The sequence below is a fragment of the Vespa velutina genome, chromosome 16 (assembly GCF_912470025.1).
Source record: "Vespa velutina chromosome 16, iVesVel2.1, whole genome shotgun sequence".
Taxonomy (NCBI): domain Eukaryota; kingdom Metazoa; phylum Arthropoda; class Insecta; order Hymenoptera; family Vespidae; genus Vespa; species Vespa velutina.
In genome coordinates, this window is record NC_062203.1 from 2,253,399 (window position 1) to 2,272,500 (window position 19,102).

Genomic DNA, 19,102 nt, shown 5'->3' on the forward strand with positions numbered 1-19,102 from the left:
TCCCTTAACGAACGTTAAGGTAAGTAAAAGCGTTAAACTCGAAGCACGGGAGGAAAAACCGCGTGCGAACCGCCCGCAGCTGCCTCGGGGTCGTGCTACTTTCGCTAACTTTTCCGCTAATGCTCATCCTTGGAAAAGAAGAAGAAGAAGAAGAAGAAGAAGGAGGAGGAGGAGGAGAAGAAGAAGGAGAAGGAGAAGAAGAAGAAGAAAAAGAAAAAGAAAAAGACGAAGAAGAAGAAGAAAAAGAAGAAGAAGTAGTAGAAGCCGTGACGGCGTGCTCACCCGACTGTAAGAGAAACGACGAGCCAAAGAATTCCATTAAAATACATTAGATTCCGGTACGCTCTCAACGGCATGATTCTTAATGGTGTATTCACCCAGGTGGCTCGTATCCACTTACTTATCTAAAACGAACTGACTCTTCTTTAGAATGTTACACCCTTTAGCTCAAGCAACTCTTCGATACTATTCCTCCTATCGATTGTTACTTTGTTAGTTGCCTTTACTAGATACCTCAACCTTGTTCTCAATGAATTTCTCTCAAGAAGATTCTAAGGTTTACTGCCTCTTCACTATATGGATAACAGACGTATGTGAGGAATAAGAACAAAGAAAGAGAGCGAGAGAGAGAGAGAGAGAGAGAGAGAGAGAGAGAAGCAAGGAAGAACATAAAAATAAAAGAAAAATAAGATATACGTGAGCAATTTGAATAACTTCTAAATTATGCGTTGTATGAAAAATCGTTTTATATACAAGTGACGTTGGTTCCCAGGAAGATTACTTTTGTTAATAAACTCTTCTGTCAAATGTAATGATGTTATTTAATTGAAATCTTTGATGTTATTCGATATTGAAATAAATAAAATAATATCACGTTAATGATATGATTTAAAGTTAAAGATATTATAGTTGAAAATAATATAGTTGATATTTAAATTTTTGAAAATATTTCTACTTACGAAAAAAGTTGATGTACTGTGTAATATCTTTCTTGAAACCATGTAACTTTTGTATACAACAATTTTTCATCAAACGCATAATTTTAAAGTTATGCAAAGTAAGTATGTTATATGTCTCGTAGTGTATATAAAAGGAAAAGGAAGAATGTAAAATGGTGAAAGAGAAAGAGAAAGTAAACGAGCCCCATAAGCCAATTATTTTCAAAATTGATGAAAGGCTTCTGCCACCGAGACAACGCTTATTCTCTCTCTCTCTCTCTCTCTCTCTCTCTCTCTCTCTATCTAAAGAGACGATATTACCTTTTGTAAATATAGGATCTAAATTAATACAAATTATAACAACGTTTATATTATAACATTTATTGAAAATAAATCTATATTTTAATATTTCAACCGTTACAGGGTTTTGCATGAATATCACGTTAAATATATCTACGAGAAATTAATCATGCTTACGAGAAGATAGCGATCTGTCGAGAGTAGCCGTAAATACTCGAAATTCAATACGTGTTTGTGCACATACCGAACTCGATGTAGCGACTGATTGAAATTTACCTTCACTTTAGAAAGGGATAACAATTAGGGAAGTATTTCAAAATCTAACAACATTTTCAATTGAGCTTACCTAACAACAATATCAAGAGATCGGATGTTTAACCATGGAAATTTATATATGAAAAAAAAAAAAAAAAAAAAAAAAAAAGAAAAAGAAAAAAGGAGATATGTAAAAAACTATAATATCGAGAATATTGAAACAATGATAAATGGTGACATATACATATAAAGATTTTCCAATTAAACAATATTAATGAATAAAAGGCAGTGAAATTAATTTGTTTCTCTAAGTGTACCAATGTTATTTAAATGAGAAGGCCATAATTGGAGAGCTCATACCACGAAATCGCGTTGAATCACAATTATTTTAGTAATTACTCTCTTTCATTCCTGAATTACTCTACGAAATCGTTTTACATTGTAACAATTTTTGATAGCCAATGAAATGTATTTAGTAAAATAAGATATATGAATTATTTATACGTTATTATTGTTCCAAGATAAATGAATTGTTAGTCGTATTATTGATAAAATACGAGGGTATTGATTAATTTATATTTCGAACAATAATACTGACTTTTGCAATTAATTTAATTTCAGCTTAATCTAAGTTACATCGTTTTAATTCCTATTATTTTATATTCCTGAATTTTCCTTTCTTTCTTCCTTTTTTTTTTTTTTTTTATTATTCTTTTTTCTTTATTTTATACAAAAAATAATATCACATATTTCAACTTCTAAATAATATATCATATTTATATACGAATAAAACGGAGAGAGAATCATTGCGGATATTGCGTTCATTGAATTTTAAAAATCTAATAGCATTTTATACTGTATACTTTTCTGGTTTTCGACGTAAGGTTAAGATTCAGAAATTTGAAGAGATCGCAATTTGATCTTTCACAGTGTGGATACACAAGATTGCTACAAGGATCCCAGAGATTAGATCAGCACAGTGATTGTATTTCCCGTAAACGTGACTCTCATAGAGTAAAGATAGATAGATAGATAGATAGATAGAGATAGAGAGAGAGAGAGGGAGAGGGAGAGAGAGAGAGAGAGAGAGAGAGATGAGTCCAGTCTGGGCAAGGACGGTAACGTAGCTACAAACACAAACGCATGCATTTATACACGCACTAATACAAGTATACATCTAAACACTGACCAATAGTACGCGAGTTCCTACGACGTTCCACGAGCGTGTTAAGCAACTCGTGCTCAATTTACACGCGCAACCCCAGGAGTTTACACTAGGTGAACCTTTGACAATAACGTGCTTCCACGATGTTAGCTCCAGAAGGGAGAGCTTGTTCGCGTCGTTCATTGTAAAGAAGCAGACTGTAGAAAGCTCTCCTTTCTTTCCTTTTTACGATGCATCCGATCGCTATGCGATAATGTTATACATACATAATATGCACGCGCAAAACTTTCTCAACCAATAACGTTGACGTTTTTTATCCGTTTCAACATATCTAAGAAAAGTTTGAGAAGAAAATTTCAGAATATAAATTCAAAACGATAAAATAAACTTAAGTTATTTAGCGAATCGTAGCAACGATCGAATCGTCGTCAAAATTTACTGCTACATAAGTTTGCCAGGATTCTTAAGAATTTTATAACCATGAAGGAAATCAAGTGGTACGATCTTATATATATATATAAGAAAACCTTTGGAAATTTTTTCCACCCACTTTACTTGGACTTATTTAAGTATTGGTTATTCGAAGTAAACGGCAACGATGACGAGAAAGTTTTTGGTTGCCCACACAAATAGGTAATAACGACTGTCGCTCTACTCTTCGATTCGTTGGTTAGGGTGAAAGAGAAAAAGAAAAAGAGAAAAAAAAGGAGGCAAAGAAAGAAAGAAAAAAAGAGAGAGAGAGAGAGAGAGAGAGAGAGGAAAGGGCTTGACCACGCGGCTTATCCACGCCAGTGGAATGGCAAAGCGAGTATAAAAGATGCCTTCGAGGATCGGCCAGATTAAATCGGCCAGGCAATCGTGTTTGCGCGAACGTGACTGCGGATCATCAGTTATCTTCCCTCTGGCCACACTCCTCGCTTTCTCTCTCTCTCTCTCTCTCTCTCTCTCTCTCTCTCTCTCTCGATACTTCACTGAATAAATAGAGAAGTTTGGGTCACGGCCATTAAACGAATTAGCAGCGTTCGATTTTATTGGTCCTATCGAATCTTCTCCTTCCTTCTCAAGCAACTTCGTTTACTATCTTTTTCTCTCTTTCTACCATTCCACCCTTTGAAAATAAAAGCATGCGCCAGATCGAAGACGAGCAACTCTATATCTATTCGCTTTCCCTCTTTCTCTTTCCCTTACTACGATTCCCCAATGTTTTCCCTTCGAATGAGCATGTTAATTGGACCGATAAGCGCATTCGTTTGCTTTCTTGAAGCTACGGCGAATATACACAGAACGGTTTTCTCCCTAGGAAATCCGTAATCCTTTCTGTATCCTCGAACCTGAATCTTCCGTACGAAACGTATTCGGCTTAATACCCCGCTCCTCGCCTCCCTTCGCCCAACTCTTCCTCTTACCCTTTAGCATCAGCTAGCGATCGGTGGAATCTATCGCGTAATCGCGTAAAACGAGCCATTTTTCGTTCTCGGCTCTATGAAATTACGTTTTGAACGCTGAAGATGAAATCGGGTTTCATTGGGCGATCGATGCTGACGCACACAAAAAATACGGAATTTATCGATAGGGGCTTTCGATACGAGTAAATGAATTATGGGGAGAGGGTAGGGGGGGGGAGGGTTTTCAATCAGCGAACGAAAACTTGCCGCTATCGCGATGCGAATGCGCATGAAAATTTACGAAATTATAGGAAAGAATCTCTCTAAATTTTTTCGAACCTCTCCCTATGTCTGTCTGTCTCTTTCTCTCTCTCTCTCTCTCTCTTACTATCTATCTATCTATCTCTATTTTATCATACTAACCTTTCTCAAAGAAGTCCTTTGAAACGTTTCATGCTTTACGCAATACGCTAGTTAATCCGATAATACATTCAGCATTTTCATTTTCCCTTCGATCAGTCCGACCTTTATTTTTGCACTCGTAAAAGTTGATATTTTTTTAACGACACCAAAGTGTATAACTTTTTTTTCTATCTCCCTCTTTTTTTTCTTCCTTTTTTCTTTTAATTTTCTTTTTTTTCTTCTTTTTTTTCCTTTTTTTCACACGAAAGCAAACTTCTAAACAATGACCGGACGTACATACATACGTGTTTTGTTCATCGGCTATCGTGAAAAATAAATGCAGGGCCATCGATCATACGACACGCGGTATATAACTTTTGCGACGTGCAATTTGCGACATGCAATTCTCAATGTACAAACTGGGTTGGAGGAAGGGGAGGGAAAAGCTTCGACTGCGATTAATAGGAAGGACACATGGAAAAAAAAGGACGCATGTCATTTCTGTGAAATTTGTGCAAAATCCATAAAGATCAAATAGAAATTTTATACGAGTAGTAAGATTGATAAAGTGTCCTTTTAATTAATTGATTAGATTCGAAGAGAATTGAGCAAGAGATACGTCTCATTAGCACGTTCATTTCATATAACCAACGATCGATTCAATAGAATCAACGTAAGAGTCTCTCTCTCTCTCTCTCTCTCTCTCTCTCTCTCTCTCTCTCTCTCGCTCATCAAAGGTAAAGGGAAAAGACGAGCTAGTTCACAGAGCTAATTCACCGAGCTAGCTTCACTGAACTAGCTCAAGGCCGTCGTTACGAGCCGCTTCATCCAAGAGACGACGATGCCGCGCCTTCCATGTCGGTTCGATGAAAATTCCGTGCGGATCCTTTGGAATTGGCATTTCTCGAGTATGAGGAAGCTGCCGCGGGGTAGCTGAAAGTACAGACATCGCGGTTTGGTGAAACTGTTGGATTGGGTTTAACAGTAACATCTTTTATTCATCGTGGCTGCTCGTTGTGTGGCTTGACGACTGCGTGAGCTGAGTTTATACAGACCCTAGTTAAAGTTCTAACAGCCTGCGGTCTAGAAATCGATCTATCGAATCCTCTACCACGAATCAACCACGCAAGCCGAAAAGAAAGCTTTTCCCTTTGTTAAGGATCAACGTAGTATCAACTACGTCGTAAGAAGGAAGGAAAACAAGAGAGAATGTTATTTCTAAACATGGTATGCGTTCAAAACACACCGTATATAAACCTTTGGATATATATATATATATATATTTTTTTTTTATCTATGTACTTCAAAGTAACTTGCTGACAAAGTCATTTTTTATTCGTACCTACAAAGACTTTCCCGAAGGAAAAGATGGAAGAGATGAACGTTCTTATACTTACCCTACCGCGAATTCCACCTTTCTTCATATGCTATGTAGCATTCCCGAAGATAAGAGTCCATAGTGCATTTACAACGTTGTATTTCACGGAGATGGCCTTAAGCTACCTGCGGGATTGAATCCTCTTAACCTGAATATTGTAAAATCCACCTTGCAAGTCTCATCGATATTCACTTGACAGAATATAATATTAAAAAAGACGTTTAAGAGTTTCGTCGAAAGGATGGATTAGCTTATTCATTCCTCCTCTCTGTCTCTCTTTCTCTCTCTCTCTCTCTCTCTCTCTCTCTCTCTCTCTCTCTTTCTCTCTTTTATATTTAAATATCTTCAAAATACATATAAAAGATAAAATATCATTAGTATATATTACCTTCGAAGCTTTGCCTTTCGTGCGTTTAACCAATCCTTTAATAAATGCAAATCGGCAATTTCTTTAACTCAGCAAAGAACCAAAGAGTTATCACTTGCTTAATGCAAGCAGCAGGTGTTCCAAGATGCAATAGAAAGATAGTTCGGCAAATTTTCTTTCGTGAAATTGTAAATCGTCAAAATTGTTTCTTCGTTTTCTGTTTTTCTTTTTTTTTTTTCTATCATATGTGGTAAACACGGCCGTAAATATTCTCTGAGGAACAGAATATCGAAATTTCCTTTCTCTCTCTCTCTCTCTCTCTCTTTCTCTCTCCTTCTTTCTTCCTCTTTCTAGAGAGATTGCGTGCGTTGCTTCAATAATACTGCAATGGACGCGTTGCCAACATAAATATTGGGAGATAAACGTTGTGCTGACAAGTCAAAACGGGGTCAGATCTTGGAGAGAGAGTGGAGAAACGGAAGGAGGGTAAAGAGAGAAGAAAGAGAGAAGGTCGTCCTCGAATCTCAGTTACTAATACTGAGACTTTTTGAGGGTCGATGATGGAAGCCAAAGGAGGTGAAGGAAGAAGGATTCTCAAGCGATGTGACAAAATCAGATAGTTCGTTCTAGTCACGCGACATACGTCGTCGTACCGCTTTGAACCAACCTGTGCGGATCTATTTAGCATTTTCATTTCAGCAAGGCCACTAACGCATGAGTTTTCGTAATGTTTTTGAATATGCTTGTGGTAAAGTGTACAGGAGAAACAGAGACAGAAAGTGAAACAGAGAGAGAGAGAGAGAGAGAGAGAGAGAGAGAAAAACAACTGATTTGCAATTTTCTAACTTTACAATAAGCTCGTATAATCCTACTAAAAATAAGCTCGTCAAAGGATAAAGCCCGATATGATATCACATAATATATTATAACTAATAAATATATATGTTTTGATATCATATCTATATGTGATAATAATTAAAATATCACATTATATGTTATATATAATAAAATGATTCATTAATCGTCGAGAAATAATTAATATCATATCATAAATAATAGATACTCGTAGAAAATTTTATTTAAGTTACGTTATGTTTGATTTATAAACGCTACGTTCATAATTCGAGAGAAATTTAGAGCGCTATCGAAGCATTAACTCTCGTCGAGATTGTTCAACGCGAGATTAGTTTTTATTCCACCTCCGTTTATATGAAAGAGCGAAAAGCAGGAATTTTCAGTCTGGCTTAACAGAACGAGAGTGTATTTAAAAAAAATTACAAGTTGAATAGAAACGTAGCTTTCTATATAGAGAGTAAAGCAAACGTTTTATATCATACTGCAGGGTAATGTTATATCACTTTTTTTAATCGGAATTATACATGGTTCTACCATTTAAATCAAATCTGTGGAGCAGGTACGTATACGCGGCACGTATAGAGAGAATTGTGTGACTCGTCTCTCATTCGACCTTTCAATAAAATGTAATTTCTTTCTGAACAATGCTTATTTGAAGAACGTTGGATGCTCCTTTGTAACTAAAAGAATTGATTAAGATTCTCGAATTACATTTAGAACGGTCGACACGACAATTTTATTCGCAGAAATAATTACGAAACGAATTGAACTTTACAAAACATTCCTGAACTATTTCATCTTGTTCATTCTGTATTATTTTCAGTGCTATAAAAAAGTAGAACGATACGTACTACGCAATCGAATTACTCAATGGATTATTCATAAGGCCGTATTGTTTCTTTTGTAAATTCGACTTTGATAGCGATACGTTCGTAAAAGTATTTGCTTTTATTGACGTATTTGAGAAAAAAAAAGAAGAAAAAAAAAAAAAAAAAGGAAAAAAAGAAAGAAAGAAAAGAAGAAAAAGTAACAAAATAATACAAGGAAAATAAGCTCTGAAACTTAAAGACGATTAAAATGCAAAATAATACATGTTTTAAAATGTCTAACACATAACCAGATAAAGCTGAATGTTCGAGTTATGATTCGATTAATAGTGACTCGATAAATTCTCTCTCGAATAATTGGCGCTCGATAAAACCCGATTGAACAAATTTTGTATTCGATCAACTTCGTACGCTCGGCCAAATTGTCTTTGATACGTTCGAAATCACCGGAGCTCCACTTCCACCAATATTCCTCGTTTCGCAATATATTTCGATATATAGCAAGTTGTAACGACTTTTACGATATAATTTATTATCTGTCGTTCTTTTTATCTGTATAGATGATATTCAAGTCAAATTGCTGGCGAATATCCCAAACTTTTATTTAGGTACCTACATACACACACACACACATACACACGCACACATATACATATATATATATATATATATAAAATAAATTATCGATCGCTTTGAGATTTATTAACTATGGTAACAAAGGTATCTAAATAACGTTTACTCGATAAGTATTGTCTATATCTTCTCTTACAAAACTTATTACATTTAAATACCTTTATAAAAGATGTTAGGTAAGGTAATCCGCTTTGAACGCATTATGGCAGATCCATCGATCAACGTAGAGCATGGCGTAGCGACAGTAAGTTGACGAACACGATAGATAGACTACTTTAATATTTGCCTTACGTGAGTGCACGAGATAGGTATCGGCAGAACGATCACTTTACTTAATGTTAATCAATCAGGAAGCACTCGAATAATATAGTAAATTTCCCAAGGGAGTATATCACCAAATTATTATTTCTTTTAATGATTACTTATGTTGTATGATTTTTTAAACAAATGTTTCTCCTGTCGTTGTTTATTGTCTTAAGAAAAAGAAATTACGTTGTTCTATTTTTGATTTTTCAATCGAACTAATAATAATCCTAATCGTTTATCGTTGTTCTAAAAATATAATCACGAAAAATGTTCACACATCATATTCAATCCTTATTTCATTCAATTCCTTTGCTTCGTCTTCGATTCATTTTTCATTCTCTCTCTCTCTCTCTCTCTCTCTCTCTCTCTTTGTAATTAACTTTCAACATCTAATTAACTGTCCATTAAAATCAACGTTATAAACGAACGATATCATGAAGTATTTCATCGGATACTGTTTTCAAAATGGTATACCTATTACCATACTACCTACGTATTATGTATTATTCATAGGAATATCAGCACATAGAGAACTATCATACAGGATACCTTTTGTCAGATACATCTATTCGTCAGAGTAACCAAATCCACGTGACGAGAGTAGATTATAATCAGACATCGATATTCTCTTCCACATTTGCACTGTCCTTCTCTTTTTCTCTCTCTCTCTCTCTCTCTCTCTCTTTCTCTCTTTCTCTCTATCATCTTTCCCTTATTCGGTGATATACATATTTATAACGACACACGGTCGCGCTTAACGGAAGCACGAAACTCGCATTCTTTGATCCAAGCACGTAGAAGCCGACGGTGGCCACGTTGGCCCGCACTGACGTCCAATCAACGTCGGAACACACCGACGCATACACGTATCTAATATTTTATACGCTTTTGGCATTTTTGCACTAGCATCCGTTTTTACATTCCACCTCTTTCTACCCCGCTTTCCGTGTCTCTTTTCCTCGGGAAAGGGAAGCCAAGGTGAAAAAGGAAAAAAAATAAACGGTCGCGCAGCGAAGTCACGTTCGTTCTCTAACGAACGCTTCGTATTCCGTGGAAGGAGCAGTATATCCTTCCTATCCGGTTATTCCCCTCATTCTCTTTCTTTCTCTTGTACGGTCTTTTCCTCTATTACTCCTTTCTCTCTCTCTCTCTCTCTCTCTCTCTCTCTCTCTCTCTCTCTCTTTCTTTTTCTCTCTGTCTCTCTTTCTTGTCTTATTTGCCCATACAAGTTACAAGTATGCGACTCAAAGTCCAAGCTGGTACATGAGTCCCACGATAACACGTACATGTATCTCCTAGCACACGTGCGTGTTCATTAACGTTAGCACGAGTACGACGATGTACTCGGAGAATGCCTTAATACGAAATATCTGAGAATATCAGATGTTGAGGTGAGAGAAATAGAAAAAGAAAGAGAGAGAGAGAGAGAGAGAGAGGGAGAGAATGAGAGAAATGGAAAGATCCAATCGAATTGATCGTACCAGATGAAAAGGTATTAGAAACAAGATAGATAGACAATTTAAGAGATGTCGGAACGAGTAGTGGGGATCGGAAACGATGGAAAGACTTTTTCTTATAGTGGTCTTAGAAAGGTGTCGTTATGGTTATAACGATCCCACGAGAAAGCCCCAGGAAGAATGTTTTGGCCCTCTCAGGTCCTTGTTATCTCTGTCTCTCGGTCCATCGGCAAGTACCAAAGCTCTCTCGTACACTTTTCCTCCTTATTCCTTTCGTCCATAGGAGACACCAACTTTCTCTCACTCACAACGAAGAGAGGTGAACTAGATAAGAGTGCAAGTGAGAAAGAAAGGGAAAGAAAGAAAGAAAGAAAGAAAGAAAGAAAGAAAGAGAAGAAAAGAAAAGAAAAGAAAAGAATGGGAAGAAAAGAGTCTTTCCGTTGTGGTGGTGATGATGGTGGTGGACCAAGGTCCGAAAAGGCAGGAAAAAGAAACGTGACCGAGGAGAATCTTACCAAGGGGGAGATTGAAAGTGGAGAAGGAGAAGGAGAATGAGAGAGAGAGGATGGTCAGTGGTACTACCGCGGAAAAGAGTCCCCAATGGAGGATCTCGATGGTCGGCCAATGTAGAGAAGGAGTAAGAACTGAGATAAGCTATCGCGAGGAGTGCTTTATCGTGGAGTGAGAACTAAAATAGGTAAGGGGTAAGTTGAAAGAAAAGGGGGAGAAGGTAAAAGGGGGGGGGGCGGGTTAATGAGGGTCCACTGATAGATGCTACCCCTCGATCGCGAATCCCCCATCGTGAACCATTGACGTCGACATCGACGACGATGTCTCTTTTCACTTTTCTCTTATACGTTCTTCACATTTCTCCAATTTTCTAAAGGCCTATAATATATCCTCGATGACTTTTTACAAACCACGATCGAAGTTAAAAAGTTTTAACCCTTTTGATTATGAGTTCTCGTCTCGTATATCGTATCCTCGAACTTCGTATTTCCACTCATTAAGAAAACAATCATATCTAAATTAAAAGCGGATGAGAAAACGGAGATAATGAGAAGAAGAGAAGTTTTAGTCTTAGCCCTTCGACTATGATTTAAATTATGTACGTGATGCCCTACGGAAGATTTTCTACGAGGAGAAATGGAATGGGGATTGTTCCAGGATACTCCGAGATGCAACGCAAACTGAATTACGTAATAGTTCCCGGAGTAACGTTGGAAAGGTTAAAGAACGCTTGTTTTACAAGGCAGTCTGTGTTGGTCCTGCTAGAAGCCGCTGAAAGCTGAAAGAAAAAATGAAAAAAGAGAAATAGAGATAGGGAGAAAGGGAGAGAGAGAAAGGGAGAGGGAGGGAAGGATTTTCACTGTATTATTAGAGATCGAAAGAACTTTATAGTAGTGACGTTGCGAAAACAAAGTCTAAACATAAACTGTCGACTACGAAACTTTCGTGTTGTTTGTTTTTTTATGTTCTTCTGTTTTAATATTTTTTTCCTCCTTTTTTCTTTTTTCCTTTTTTCCTTTGTTTATGTTCTTTTCCCAAATTTTCCAGGCTCAAAGCCGAATTAAAGGAACGTAGAAAAATGGTTGAACGCAGTCAACCACGCGTACCAACGTTACAGATCGTGCACGAAACATGGTACCCGCGTGGCTGCATTATTAATTTCTTCATTGTGCTACATGCAACAGAGTACTGTGCAGTGGTTACATCTGGATGCGAATTGCAAGTTGCCGGTACGTTATGTTCCAGAGGTAAAAGCAACATTAACGATTTCCGTCGTTTGCATCGAGTAAAATAATTATCAAATATCTCTACAGGCTTTAGGATTATTGCGCATATGGTCAACGTGATTGCCGTTGCATCGATATACATTTATGGGCCAATAACAAAGTTAAATGTTTATCATAATTTTATAACGTTTTCGTTTTTCGTTTCGATTAATAAATCATGACTTTTACTTTTTCTTTTATTTTATTAACGTTCTTTCTTTTTTTTTTTTTCTTTTATTTTCCTCGCCAAAAATAGAAAAGAATTCACGATTGTATGTGAAAAATAAAAATATAACGAATAATATAATATATTATTATGGCAGGAAGAAGTGAATATAGGGATAAATGTTTGGTGAGATACTTTATCGGATGAATGTAACAAAACTTTGGTCCCTTCTTTGTGGTTAGTAAAGAGCGTAGATGTATTGGCTCTCTCTGGGCGAATAGACTAAAATTGAATCAAGTGACGAAGGTACTATCGTACCAGTTTCTAAAGCATCGATAACAGAAAGTTTGGGAAGCCTAGAGCGAGCGGAGTCATCAAGGCACGATCGAGAGAGAAAAAGAAAAAGAAAAAGAAAAAGATAGAAGAGAAAAGAGAAAGAGCTCGTAAACTCTTACCTCCGCGACGAACGGTAAGAAGAATGAAAGAAAGAGAGAAAGAAAAAAAAAATAGAATGCAATCTATCCTCGTTATTGAGCTTTGCGACTCGCACGTATTGGTGCAGCGTTGTTCGAAAAATTCGTCGTAACTTATTCCAAACCGGTATTTCTTAAAACTTTTTCGCTCGTCGCGTTTTCATAAAAATCGACGTATCGAAAAATTCAGATTGTAAAAGAGGCACTTGACCTATCATAAAATTTTAAACCACCTACTTTGAAATATACTAACAAGCGGTATAATAAAATCGTGGTAAGGTTAGACGTCGTCCGCCGTTTTTCTTTGCTCTTGCTAAAAAATTCAACAGCTAGATGCTTTAAACTCGTAAATCCTCTACCAAGCTTGGAATAAAGGATGGAGAAGCGTCAGCTATTTTCTATGAAGTCGACTTGACGAGAGAAAGGATATTTTTCCGAAAATATGCGAATCCGTAAGTTGATGAAAAGAAAAGAATGTCGAACAGCTGATGTCGAAGAGCGATGGATACGAAAACGAAAGAGGAAAAGAGAGAGAGAGAGAAAGAAAGAGAAAGAAATAAAGGGAGAATTATAGAGAGAGAGAGGAGAGAGAGAGAGAGAGAGAGAGAGAAAGGGAGAACTATAAGAAAAGAGAGAAAGAAAGGGAGAACTATAGAGAGAGAGAGAGGGAGAGAGAAAACTATAGGAAAAGAGAGAGAGAAAGAGAGAGAGAGAGAGGAGACCGTCTAATGAGCGTTCCGTGTAACGCGAAATTCCGCGCGACGCGGAATTTAACGTCATTATGCGCACGGCGATGCTCAGCGAATTCCGCGCAAATAATCCGGCGTTTCCGGCATTCGGCGTCGCATAAATCATGCAAATGAACCGTTTGACGTGATAAATATTGCGCCCTTGTAATCCGCTCGTTCCCAGCCGCACGATTGATTACTAGCAGATAAATCCAGGCCGCACATTAAGGTGGAACGACGCGCACGCGCGCATACTTACAATACACGGAAACGAAGCTCCAAAGAAGTTTCGTGGTAAAGGAGGGTGAAACTGGAAACGGTAAAGAGCGTCGCGAGGCGTCGCGACGATGGCGTTAGCGGTGCCGTTGTCGTTGCCGTTGCCATTGCCATTGTCATTGCCGGCGAACTTTACGCGGGTAATAAAACGATAGTTCTTAGGTGAAGGAAAGCACTTTTTAAAACCTTACCGCACATCCATCCAAAGTCGAAAACTCCTCGAGCAAACAGAACTGACATTACGACTTTCTACCTTTTCCTCTCTTTTCTCCCTCTCTCTCTCTCTCTCTCTCTCTCTCTCTCTCTATCTTTTTTTCTCTGTTCATACCGAGTCGATCCCCTTATCATTTTCCTTCTTCAACCTTTATCTCCATCCTTCTATCTGCACTAGTCAGCGTTTCGACGGATACGCTGTCCCTATGATAAGGCGCGAGGTAGGATTTCTGTCGAGGTATCACAGATACGCTACCCTACATCGGGGGAATCAACGTCGTAATGAACTCTACGTTTCGCGAGATATACCTTCGAAGGTAGGTATAATTTTACTCTGAACTTCGTTCTCTACGTCGTTTATACTTATGCAATACTAAGTAATTCATGTAACTAAATATGTATGTATATTACGTATATCACTACATTGGTATAAGATATGCATCAGTGTAAAAACATATGTGTATATTACTACTTACAGCAAAAAAAAAAAAAGAAAAGAAAAAAAAACTTCATCATTCGTTTAACCGCGCAGATAGCCTCTGCGCAGTTATCCCCTCCTTCCTGCTCAGTTAGCCCCTGCGCAGACAGCCTCTTGATGTTATTACTGAAGTGACTTTTAACAGGATAAATAATTAGAAATAGATTTCTGTCTCAATATGTTACAAAAAAATGATCGAGTATAGGTAAGTTGACATTTCTTTTATCCTTTAAAAATTATTAAAAGACCTAAATTATCGACTATACTAACTATGTTGAAAAAATTCTAAACGTATGTGTTCGTTCGTAAAACTCAAAGGGTTAATATCATGACATTTCTTTTACAAGTCTCTAGCGCGTATCAATAATAGCCTTTATTCGCAATTTACCCAGTTACTCTTATAATTTTCTCATTTCCATTTCACGGGTGCGGTCGCTTCTTGTGGTAAGAAGCTTCAGAGTACCTCGCCCACGGTCATTAATATTCAACAGTTTTAGGTATGAAAGTAAAGTGAAAAAGTATCGCTCCCTCCAATCCTATACTATTTCTTTCCCTCTCTATTTCTCTTTCTCGTTCTCTCTCTCTCTCTCTCTTTCTCTCTCTCTCTCTATCTCTCTCTCTTTCTTTCTCTCTCTTTCTCTGTTTCTCTCTTTCCTTCTTTTGCTGTCTTCATCCCCTGCCAGCTGGTAATGCTTCCCTTCTTTTTCCATCTTCCAAGTCGGCAGCGATTTTTCTTTCCCTCTTTCCACTTATCTCCAACACCAATGTCGTTTTTCTACGTGCTCGCACGTAGCAAAATACCGTATTTAAGTCAATTATACTATTTAGCATTGTATTTGGATAATAGCATGAGTTAACTCAATTATATCGCGTAAGGGCAAGAGGATCAGGGGAAAAATTTAAAGATGGATCACGATGCCTTTGGCGAAATAAGTATGAAAAAGTAAGGAAAAATAAGAAAAAAGAACAAAAAAAAAAAAAAACACGTACACGTAGTTGGTAGTTTAAATTAAGATCTCGCTTTCTTCCCGAATCTTTTTTACCTTTCTCAATAAAATATTACTTACACGAATGCGAAAGATGAGCTTCCCCATTATTTATGCTTTCTCTCTGGTAAGATATCAACGGAAAGGACGTTAAGGGATAGGATATTTCTATGTAAAATGCACAGGTGCGTAGGTACGGCACCTCTTTTAAAAAAAATACTTGCCTCCACGTATATTATGGTCGTTATTGCGATATAACGTGGCGCCCTGCTGCTTATGATAATTTTATTGTGTAATGTCGCCCGCGAAGACAGGTACACGCGTGAAAACGAGCACTCGAAACTAACTTGGCATGGAAATGTTTGGTATACGTTTTTAAAAACGCGTATTTCAGTTCTTCACAATAGTTCGAAAAGGTATTACCTTTCAATTTAATATATCCAATCGTGATAATGACACCCTATAACTAGTAACGTTTAGAAATAAGTCGAATAAAAATTTTCCATTAAATTTCTAAAAAGACATTCTCAATTAATGGAACTAATGTTCTTCCAAAGTTTATACCAATTGCAAATGATAAAACTTCATCTATTTCTTGTTCCTCATTGGATATCGTTTAAGATAGTTTTATCTTTTTATATCTCCGAGGATTTCGTTGGCTAACGAAAGAAATCTATCTATCTATCGTGTACAAATTTTTGCAAGAAAAACGTTTCGTTGCATATTAACGCTTTGTACCATGAGATCAGTTTGTTGTGACATGACGTTTCATTTGATAAATAAACCAAATTGACAAAAGAAAAAAAAAGAGAGAGAGAGAGAGAGAGAGAGAAAAAACAATTTTATCCTAAAATTATTTTCAATGTAATAATATATACGTGTGTGAATGAAATACATCAAAGTGAGATGATCAAAATGATGATAAAAAAAAAAAAAAAAAAAGAAAATCAAGATGAAAATTCACGGAGAATAAAGCTAGGAAAAATAGTTACGAATTGGAAAGAGTTAAACTAAACATATATAACTCATCAAAACTAAATGTTACATCGAAATAACGATCGTGGTCATTGTTCACCTATTAACAGTGTCATACTATATAACGACGTTGGATGCGCCGCCGTGACCAAAAAAAAAAAAAAGAGAAAGAAAAAAAAAGGAAAAAAAAAGGTACAAATTTCGATGTCGAAATACGTTCGGTGAACGTATGAAGAGTATATACCCGAATAATCGTCGTACGATCGAGGTTCCAATTGTAATCGACGAAACAGTATTAACTCGATCGGTCGCTCCCAAATCGCGGTGCTAATTTCGTCCATGGTTACCAACGTCAATTCTCCTGCGATGACCCGCCAATGCCTGTCCAAACCGTCTCTTTTTCTCTTTCACTCTTCCACACTTTTTCTACATCCCTAGCGGCAAATTTTTCCAAGCCGAAAACGATCGGTCGTCATGTAATTGATAACGTTTTTGTCCTATCGTTTTTATCATAGATCCTATTTCGATCTCCTTCTATTGATAGACATGAGATTGATGAAAAAAACAAAAAAAAAAAAGAACAAAAATATAAGAGAAAATAAAAAAGGAAAAAAGGAGGGGGGGGGGGGAGTGGGAGGGGAAGGGGGAATAGGGTAAAAAAAGAAATAATCGCGCCCAACGATTCTACCTTACTAGCTCCCACTCGTCTATCCACTTTTCTTCTACTTTTGTTTCAAATTGACATCGATTTCGCACGAAACTTCGGTGAGAGAAGTTTTAAGTGTCTTTCGTGCGACTTCCTAAGTTCTTCGGACTATTTGTGAACGAACCGTTGGCTACGGAACCAAGTACTGGATACTTGTAGAAATTCGATATTTTTATGCTTTTCTTTTTTTCTTTTTTCTTTTTCTTCCTTTCTTTCTTCCTTTATCTTAGAATCGTTAGTAAACTAGCGTCTCATCAACAGGATGGTCATCTCTATTAACTTGAAATAATCTTACTATTGTAAAGAAGATAAATCGATAATAAGATATGTATATTAGTCCAAAACAAGAAGTAAGATGATAAGGAATATACGAGAGGATCGTAATCAAAAGTATCGATTTATATCGCACAAATCAAAAAGTGTGTTGATTTAAAAAAAAAAAGAAAAAAAGAAAAATTAGAGCTTCTCATCAAGAAAGCATAAAAAAAAAAAAAGAAAAGAAAAAAGAAAAAGGAGAAATAAAAATAAAAAAAGGATGATTCGACCAAACAAATTTAATTCTATTTATATTCGATACATTTATAAGTAAAAAAAAAAAAAAAAAATAAAACAAACTTAAAAATAAACATAAAGTTGCTTGAGTTTGAGATGGATTCGCGTTAAAAGAAAGAAAGAGAGAAAAAAAAAACAAAAAAAAAAACAAAAAAAAAAAACAAAAGAAAAAAAGAAAAGAAAAACTGATATATAATCTGTAAAAACTCGTCCTGTATATTTCTCCTCTTTTCATCGTACATATTCGTCGGAAATGTTCGTCGGCTATTGAAAATCGGCCGCGATTTAATAAGAAATTTATTTCCCGCAATGGGATCGTGATAATTGGATTTCATTTGCGCGCCGCGATAATGAGGTTATATTGATAAGGCGTGTACGAGTAGTTGGGTCGGTCTATGAGCGAAGCAAACGAGAAAGGGAGATAGATAGATAAATAGATAGATAGATAGATAGATAGATAGATAGATAGATAGATAGATAGATAGAAAGAGAAAAAGAGAAAGAGAGAGAGAAAGAGAGAGAGAGAGAGAGAGAGAGAGAAAATGAGAGGTAGGAATAGTTGCCGGTGGTACATGGTAGGACACACACGTCGACGGGGGATGGTTATCGAGACTTGCGCGGTGATCCAATCATCCCAAGACGCTGTCATGAAATTGCCTCCGTGCTCTATTCTATCCGTGTGGTACGGCCAATTGCTTCTGCCTTCCTCTCCCTTTCCCTTCTCCAAGACGTCATTCCCACCAACTATCCGCAGTGAACTTGTTGAGAAACTTTCCTGCATTTCAGATTAACTCGGTCGTCTTCAAAGCTCTTAATCGCGATCGTGGCGAGGAAGCTTAGTCGTTACGAATAAAGGGTGTTCGCACCATTCAGAAGAATTCGATCGTATCCATAATTCCTAACACTAACCATTGACTTTACCATTGCCCTTTCCCCCTCCCCTCCCGTCCCCCTCCCCTCCCTATCTACCAATACCTCCATCCTTCCTTCTCCTATTATTTCTCATCCCATCGTCACCAATTCTTATCTCCTATCATCTGGCCCATTTTTCATTCCTATTTTCGATTTTTCCTTTAACCTCTTTCTAACTCGCGATTTTTCCTCTCCCTTTTTTCGTTCCCGACGAAAATATTTTGATGCCGTTAAAAGCACTCGAGGAAAGCGGGACACACTTTCGAACGCTCGCATCTACCTTTCGTAGCTTTGGAAAAATACTTTGTTAACGGATCGGAAAAGAATTCTCGTCGTATAGATACTATCGTACTTGATAAAATCGTATACGTAGAATATTTTGATGCCCTTTCTCGACAAAAAAGATATAAGATAATTATTACGTATACTTTAATTTGCAATGATTAACGTTATATATTTAATAATGAATAAATTATTAATCGTTCAATCGAAATCTTTATTCTAATATAAATAAACAATTTTTCTATCTCTTTTATTTATATTTCTATTTTATTCAACCTAGAGTTTATTTTACTATTATTCTATTCTTTCGCC

General features: G+C 36.7%; 1 protein-coding gene and 1 long non-coding RNA gene across 4 annotated transcripts in view; both read right to left on the reverse strand.

Annotated features, from left to right (window-relative positions):
• Positions 1-19,102, reverse strand: part of LOC124954653 (lachesin-like) — a 138,001-nt gene that overhangs the window by 96,826 nt on the left and 22,073 nt on the right. The gene's annotated exons all lie outside the window — the stretch shown is intronic.
• On the reverse strand, positions 1,733-6,534 carry LOC124954656. Its single transcript, XR_007102603.1, has 3 exons — positions 6,212-6,534; positions 5,843-5,971; positions 1,733-5,378 (listed from the first exon to the last, which is right to left on the reverse strand). It is a non-coding gene; the product is annotated as an uncharacterized LOC124954656 (long non-coding RNA).